The 7,461-nt window shown below is 37.9% G+C and overlaps 1 pseudogene; it reads right to left on the reverse strand.

The window, feature by feature from the left end:
- Positions 1-2,092: 2,092 nt before the first annotated feature.
- LOC114633566 lies at positions 2,093-2,422 on the reverse strand (annotated as a pseudogene).
- Between the last annotated feature and the right edge of the window lie 5,039 nt (positions 2,423-7,461).

Genomic DNA, 7,461 nt, shown 5'->3' on the forward strand with positions numbered 1-7,461 from the left:
ATAGACATAGTAGATTGAGAAGATTTAAGGAAGAAATTGTTTCATATGGTATGCATTCACCCTATGTGAAGCAGATATTAAATTCATGGACAACATAGAACAGAATTATCCTCCAAGACTGGAAAGATTTGGCAACAGCAATATCAGAAGCTAGTTTTCAGTTACAATGGTGAACATGGTGAAAAGAGGAATCTAGGGCCATAGAAAAATGACATAGGCTAGAGGTATTAATATAGTCCCAGATCAGTTACTAGGTGAAGATCAATATGTTAAGTTACAAATCCAGCTTGAATTTGATATTCACACCTTGGCACTGTGTTGTTTAGTAGGTATAAATGCTTGGGACAAGGTTCAAGAATCAGGAAAGAGGTTTGAGTCATTTACTAAAATTATACAAGGCCCAAAAGAAGCCTTCAGTGATTTTTTGCAAAGACTGACTTCAGCTGTAAATAGAATAATATCAGATTCAGAAGTCTGACAAATATTAATCGAATATTTGGCTTTCGAAAATGTTAATTTAAGCCGGGCAGTGGTGGCTCATGACTTTAATCCCAGCACTTGGAAGGCAGAGGCAGGCAGATTTCTGAGTTCGAGGCCAGCCTGGTCTACAGAGTGAGTTCCAGGACAGCCAGGACTACACAGAGAAACCCTGTCTTGAAAAAAACAAAACAAAACAACAAAAAAAGTTAATTTAGAATGCAAAAGGGTGATTAGAACTTTAAAGGCAAGATCAATTCCAATGATGAACAGATCAGAAATACAGCTGATAGTTTCTCACATTTATGATGCTATTGTGGTAGAAGAAGTAATTTCTAAAAGTTTTAAGAAAAATAAAAATGTCAAATGTTTTAATTGTTGTCATTTAAAAGCAAGGTCATTTAAAAAGGGATTGTCAACAAGGTATTCCTAGAAACAATGTTTTTTTCTAGAGCTAATCCAAAAAGAAGGCCCCAGCTTTCTGGAATATATAGAAGGTATGGCAAAGGGTGACGTTGGACTAATGAATGCAGATCAATAAGGGATAGGAAAGTTAACCTTTTGATGTTGGAAAATGCCCTAAGGGAATTAGGCCTGATACTAACTTTGATTCAATCATTCCATGTCACTCATTCACAGAACAATTAAAATATTTAATCCCTGTTGTTAAAAACTACACTGCTCTGGATATGATCAAGGACAAAACAATATCAGGAGAAAAAAAATTCAGGAGAGACCAAAAAACAAGCATTTTGGCAAACTGCTATAAATTATCAGAGACCAAAGCTAAAAATACAAGTAAATAACATTGAAATTGAAGGTTTAGTAGACACAGGAGCAGATGTAATAATTATTTTACCAAAATCTTGGCATCCATATTGACCTCTGCAAGAGGTAAATTCTCAGCTTCTAAGGATTGGAGCTTTATCTCAGGTAAAAGAAAGTGCAGGATGGGTTGAGCTTATAGGGCCGGAAGGACCAAGAGGAAAATTAAAACCATATGTGGCTAACATAGCCATGAATTTATGGGTTTGTGATAATGGAAAACACTGATTAACATTTCTCTAAACTCAGAAACAAACTATAAAATAAAAAAAATGCTTCTGAGAAAAGTATTAAAAGGTATTATCAAGAACAGTCACAGACTGTCCAGATTGTCCATTAGCAGAACACAACAACTTCAGAGAGACATTGGATAATTTTTTTTTAATGCTGAATTAAGTCATGCTGTATGTCTTAAAGATCTGTGGACCTCACAGTGGAAACTGGATATGTGTTACATTAGGGAAGAGGTTTTGTCTTTGTTTCCAGAGGAGAAGAAAAGCTGTGGTCACCACCAAGATTGATAGATAAACATTATATTTGAACAAGAGAGATCTCCTGAATAAAAAGAGGTGATAATTCATCAGATAAGTTGGTCATTCAGTCCAAACTAGTATGTAAAGACTAACAAATGTCTTTCATTTGTTCAGGCATGAAAAAAATTGTTTTCCAATGATAACTTACCAAATACATAATTGCCTTACTGGCATGAAATGAAAATTGGTTTTCTTCTTCTTCTTTTTTTTTTCACATGGAAAATGTTAGCATTTAAAATTAACCTCTGGAGTGGCTTTTAAGCCACCAGAACACAGGGACCTCCAATACCCTTAATCTTCTCTTCAGTTCTTCACAATGAAGAATTTGGCCTTCACAATGACAGGTTGCTTAGGGAGCTTTCCCTTGCCCAGAACTTTGTAGTAGCCTGGTCGAACAACAGCAATGATGGGAACAGCTCCAGTCTTGGTTTCGGCTGCATTGACCAGTGTCTGCTCGCTGACCAACGTCCATAATGTATCTGGTTGACACTTGGGCAGATGCTCTGGTTCCTCTTCAAATGCCTCATACCAACTTTCCTGAAGTAACCTGAATGATATTTGTCAAAGTTGATCCTGAGGTGGTGCATGCCTCCAGCATTCCTGTGGCCTCCTGGATACTTCAGGTGCTTACCAATGCGGCCTTTGCAGTGACTGTGGTTCACGTGGCCCTGGAGTTCCCAGGTCTTCTTCAGTCTGGATGGCACGGTGGAGGCAGAAAGGAAAGAGGGGAAAATTGGTTTTCTAAAACCACATGTCTTAATTCCATGTTAGAATGTTAGACTGTAAATTGTCACATGGCCCACATCATTTTGGACATCAGCTTTCGACTTTTCTTCTTAACAAAAAGGATATTTTTTTATAGTTTGGTGTTAAAGACACAGGTAAGAAATCTCAAACATTTTAAATAAATTCAAAGGTTTACTACAATTCAAACTTGTTTTCTAAATCTCTAAGAGTTGGAGTAATTTGGAGCCAAGATAAAATATTTGAGTGAGGCAATGGTAGCCCATGCCTTTAATCCTAGCAGAGATAGGCAGGTTGTTTTCTAAATTCTAGAGTTACAGTGAACAAGGTGGTGGTGGACCAGCACTTAGACATCAGAGACAGGGACATAAGAATTACAGTGATTTAAATTTAAAGACCTCTTGCAAAAAGCAGGTTGAAATTCAAAATGAATATCCTTTGTGATCTCAAAATAAATACTCTTAAACCTTGAATTTATATGTAAAGAGAAAGGGAAATATAGGTATATTTATCCACTAAGATATATTTAGTTACAAATTTTCCAAAGATTTTTAAAAATTTTTCAGTTGAAAGATAATACTTTTTCTGTTGCCAAAAAAAAACATTTTGCCCAAGGAAAGATACAACCTGACAAAAAAGAAAGCCCCAGAGTTAGGGTTGGGGCAGGGTTTTGCTTTTATCTTTCCAGGAGAATAAAAGCATCCAACTAAGAAATCTAATCACCAAACAAGTGAAACATCTGAAGGAAATGACAGATCATCAAGAGAAAATGTCCCAAGAAAAAGAATAAATTGGCAAAGTGGTCTTGCTGCCCTCTACAGACCTATGTGTCAAATGGTTTTTATGTGGCCCAATTCAATCAAAAATTAAAGCTGGCTTTGGGGTTTGAGCATGGCTCTCTTCTTCTCTAAACTCACGAATGCTTGTTGAAGGAAAATCCAAAATCTCTGTCTTATATCTGAAGAGCCATCTGGTATGGGACAGAAGAAAACAAAAAATAAGACTATTCTATAGCCACTACCATAATCTTTTGGTTTCATTTGACTTTTAAAATTTTTTAAGGTATAAATATCTCAAAATCTACAAGATGAAAAGAACAAATTGTTGTCATAGAGCACTAATTCTAGAAATAAGCTTCATCTAGCCTCATGCTTGTGTTCAGGTTTGAGTCCGAAGCAAATAACTAGGAACAATTTGTGAATTTCAGATGAACTTAATAGATTGTGGTCCTCAAACCTTTCTGAGGTTTGCTGAATATGGCATTTAACATTTTTAAGTTTTCTACCATTCCTAACAGAAACCTTTAAGGTCTCCAAGAAGATGATGGGGCCCTGCCAAGATGAATCCTCATGGAATTTGGTAACATTAACCACTGTGGAAAACTGCCACATGCCTCTTCTGCAACCAGTATCTGCTCAAACGGTGGACAACTTTGAGTTGAATGTTCTGCTCTACATAGCCAGGATTGCCACTAAGCTGACAAATACCAACCAAAGATCAGCTTTGGACTACAAATGTCTCAGGATATTAAAATTGCTAAGTTCATCTGAGACTGACAGGAACTTTCTTTGTTTTGTTTTGGGTTTTTTTTGGGTTTTTTTGTTTTTTTTGTTTTTCGAGACAGGGTTTCTCTGTGTAGCCCTGGCTGTCCTGGAACTCACTCTGTAGACCAGGCTGGCCTCGATCTCAGAAATCTGCCTGCCTCTGCCTCCCAAGTGCTGGGATTAAAGGCGTGAGCCACCACTGCCCAGCTGACAGGAACATTTTCACAGAACTTTGAACTCAAAAATACTTAATCCTAAAACTGCCAAATATAGCCGAGCTGAACATTGTGGAAAGATTGGCAGACATAACCTCATTATTTTAAATAGTTTTACTGTGTTAGAGTTAAAATCTTTCCTTTTTATTTAGACAAAAAGGGGAAAATGTTGCAGGATATTTGATCATACTGTGAACTCTGAGATTGTGTTATTTATTGGGGAAAAAAAAAAAAAACCTGGTTCTAGTTATGGTGTGGCTCAAACCTGGAACACACCTTTAATCCAAGTGCTTCCTGTTTACTGTAAACAGGATTTAAAAATGTGGGTCATAGGTCAAGAGGTGGAGCAAGCAACAGTTGACAGGGAGTAAACACAGAAAAAAAAGACATCAAGAGTTGGAGGAAGTCAGGAGAAAGGATAGAGAGTCACAGGAAGCAGAAAGGAGGGATATTCAATTCGAAGGGTTTTTAAGGCAGAGTGGAGAAGAATGGGCTTTTTCCTCCTGAGATATCCACTGGGGAAGGTCAGCTGTGTGCTTTTTCTGCCTTTCTGAGCTAGCAGGCTTTCACTCCAGCATCTGACTCCTGAGTCTTCATTTGGTAAAACTGAATGATTGAGATTTTGTTTTTGTTTTTAAAAAGTTTATCATTGGAAGCAGGCTTTGAGGTTATAAAACATGTAAGCCATTCTCAATGTTCTCTGTCTTCCTCCTACTTGTGGTCAAGATGTGTACTCTCAGCTATGCCTCCCAGCTTGTTTGTTCCATCATCACAGAAAGTGTAAGCCCAATTACACTCTTTCTTTTATAAGTTTCTTTGGTCATGGTGGGTTTATTTTTTTCATAGCAATGGAAAAGTAATTAAAACAGAATTTAGTACCAAGGAGTGGGTTATTGCTCTGATATCTCTGACCATGATGTTTTGGACAGGAATGTGGAGGACTGGAACTTTGTACCAAAAAGAGGTTGAACATTGTACAAAGGGCTTAACAGACCATCCTAGATATGGAAGAGAGTAAATCTTAGAGCAATGTAGACTATGGAGGCCAAGGCCAAAACATTTCAGAGAAAAATGATATTACCAACTTCAGTAGAGACCATTCTTGTGATAGTTTGGCAAAGAATGTGGCTTCTTTCTGCATCTTTCCTACGAATTTGCTTGAAGATAAATTGGAAACTAATGGACTCATTTCTTTGGTGGAAGAGACTTCAAGACAGGTTAATATTGGCTCCGTTACATGGGTGTTATTCACCATACTTATGCAGATCTACAATGAAAAAGAATGAACAGGACAGGGAGGCAGGAACAGGAAATTTAATGCTGGAGTCAAGGCTGGTGCTGAAAGAGATAAGGAGATAAAGGGGAGTCCTGATCTACAGTGAAATACAAAGAGGTATGGTAGACTGAATGGAAATGGTCTCCATAGCCACACAGAGAGTGGCACTATGAGGTGACACAGTCTTATTGGAGAAAGTATGTCACTGAAGGTAGGCTTTGAGGTCTCAGCCAAGCCCAGTGTGGCATTCACTTCCTGCTGCCTGCTGATCCAGATGTAGAACTCTCAGCTATCTCTCCAGTATGTCACCGTGCTTGCCATGATGATAATGAAGTAAACCTTTGAACTGTAAACCAGCACCAATTAAATATTTTCCTTTATAAGAATTGCCATGTTCATGGTGTCTTTTCTCAACAACAACAAAAAAAAAATTATAACTAAGAAGTTGGTACAGGAGTTGGCTATTGCTCTTATAGGCTAGACCATGCTGTTTTGTTTTGTTTTGTTTTGTTGTTTTTCAATGTGAACTATGAAACTTCGGATTTAAAAATGACTGAATGCTTTAAGTGGGGTTTTTAGGTCATCCTCTAGGAACATGGAAGACAATGGGGCTGAAAGTGATTTGAATTATGGAATCTGGCTCAAGAGGTTTCAGAAGATAAGAATTTAGTATGTGACTAGAGACTGGTTTTTGTGATATTTTGGTAAGAATGTGGCTGCTTTCTGTGTTTGTCCAGAAAATCTGCCAGAGGCTAAATTGAAGGGTTATGGATTAATAGTTTTGGCAGAGGACATTTCGAAGCAGCCTGACATTGACTCTCATGTGGTTGTCTGTGGCCAGTCTTATGTAGATCTATAATGAAAAGGAACAAGCTGAAGAAGGAAAGTTACAAAATGTAAAATTTGAGGAGAAAAAGATCATCAGGAAATGAAATTTAGCTAAGTCCTATAGTCAAATTGATAAACAAGTTAAGGAAAATCCTGATGTTAAATGAAATGAGGGAGTGGTAACCTCAGGACAAGATTCCATCCAACTAAACTTCTAACGTATGAAAAGGAATTAAAGAAAAGCTTAAGGCCTGGGGTTGGGGTGCACACCTTTAATCCCAGCACTCAGGAGGCAGAATAAGGCAGATCTCTGAGTTTGAGGTCAGCTTGGTCTACAGATGGAATTTTTGGACAGCTAAGTCAAGAACACCATCAGAAACAACAAGGTGGTGAAGATGTGATAGATCAGGAGGGCCGTCTTCCAATCCCAGCAGCGGAACTTGGTAGCTTCGGCTAAATGGTTCTGCCTGTAGAGTGAAGGATAGAAGAAAGGAGTTATAGATTTCCCTCCTTAACTAAGGAAGCCATTGAAGCCAGGCATGTGTCAGGGATATCCCTGTATGGAGGCCTAGAGAAGCCAATGCATGAAGCTATGAGGGTGAAGCCGGGATTGCCTTGGAGACCCCAAAATGTTGGATATGCCAGAACTATGGGATACCCATTAAGGATGGTTGCTAACAGGGAAGGGAACCATCCCAAGAGAAGAAAGTATGTTGTAGTGAACAAAGCTGCAAGGAGCTGGAGATCTGAGGAGTGCATTGACATTAGACATGGAGATGCAGGGTTTAGAGTTTGCCAAGATGATTTTGGTCTTGCTTTTTTATCCAGTATTTCTTCATTGTTATCTTTACTCCCTTTTGAAATTATAACAATACATCCCATGCTATTGTATGTTGGAAATATGTGATCTGCTTTTTCATTTTGATTTTATAGAGAATTACAGTTAAGAAATTGCATGAACCTCAGAAGAGACTTTGAACTTTGGACTTTTTATGTTTGTTTGTTTGTTTGTTTGTTTG

This window comes from Grammomys surdaster, unplaced genomic scaffold (assembly GCF_004785775.1).
Source record: "Grammomys surdaster isolate TR1022 unplaced genomic scaffold, NIH_TR_1.0 700, whole genome shotgun sequence".
Taxonomy (NCBI): domain Eukaryota; kingdom Metazoa; phylum Chordata; class Mammalia; order Rodentia; family Muridae; genus Grammomys; species Grammomys surdaster.